Raw genomic sequence first — 908 nt, 5'->3', positions numbered from 1 at the left:
TGAATGTTTGAAACTATTTATTTGTACATGTTTAGACATATGGTCTCAACCCTTTTTCTCCCCCTCTTTCTTAATCTGTCATATTTTTTCATAAAATTTTTCTTTATTCTATTAATGTCTTCTTTTTTCTATAATTATCAATGTTTTCAAGTTTATACCTTTTTTTTAATAAAATTATCACATTTTTTAGACATTATTTAAAAATCATTTATAAACTATGAGAGTATAAATGGGTACATATATAACATGAAAAGAATCAATTTCTTTTGGTTGATGCAAGATAATATAAATATTGACCTATAAAAAATTTGGTCTTTTCTTAAAAAAAATGTTTTCAAACATCCTATACAACATAAAAAGGACAAGTTACAAATTGATTGGAATTAAATTTATCAAATTACAACTTTTTAATACTAGAGACGTATATGCAACTTTTTTATATTTATAGAAATTACTATAGAGTATACTGATTTTTAATTTGAACAAAATCACTATAGGGTGTAACAGTTTATGTGAGTTTGCATATTGAACAAAAACTGCTACAGAATATAATAGTTTTTTAGGAGTTGTTTGGATGAGCTTCTAAGAAAAGGTCTTTTTTGAGTTATCTTTTTTTTAAAGATCATATAAAAAAAGTAAAAATAATTGTATGTTTAGATCATAGTTGTAAGAATCGAACCGGTGATCAAACTGCTCAGACTATTGGTTCATTTGTTTATTGGTTCAACTGATAAATTACAAGTTGAACCGATAAAACCGATTCTATGTAAATAAAAAATATAAAATAGACAACTAATACAAAGATAAAGAGTGAACTACCAATCCGGTTCCTATCCATTTCTCAGAATGACAACGCGACCCCTCACCATAAAAACGTTCCACTTCGGTCTCTGTCCTTTACTTCCGTG

This window comes from Arachis duranensis, chromosome 1 (genome assembly GCF_000817695.3).
Source record: "Arachis duranensis cultivar V14167 chromosome 1, aradu.V14167.gnm2.J7QH, whole genome shotgun sequence".
Taxonomy (NCBI): domain Eukaryota; kingdom Viridiplantae; phylum Streptophyta; class Magnoliopsida; order Fabales; family Fabaceae; genus Arachis; species Arachis duranensis.
This window is presented reverse-complemented; position numbering follows the sequence as displayed.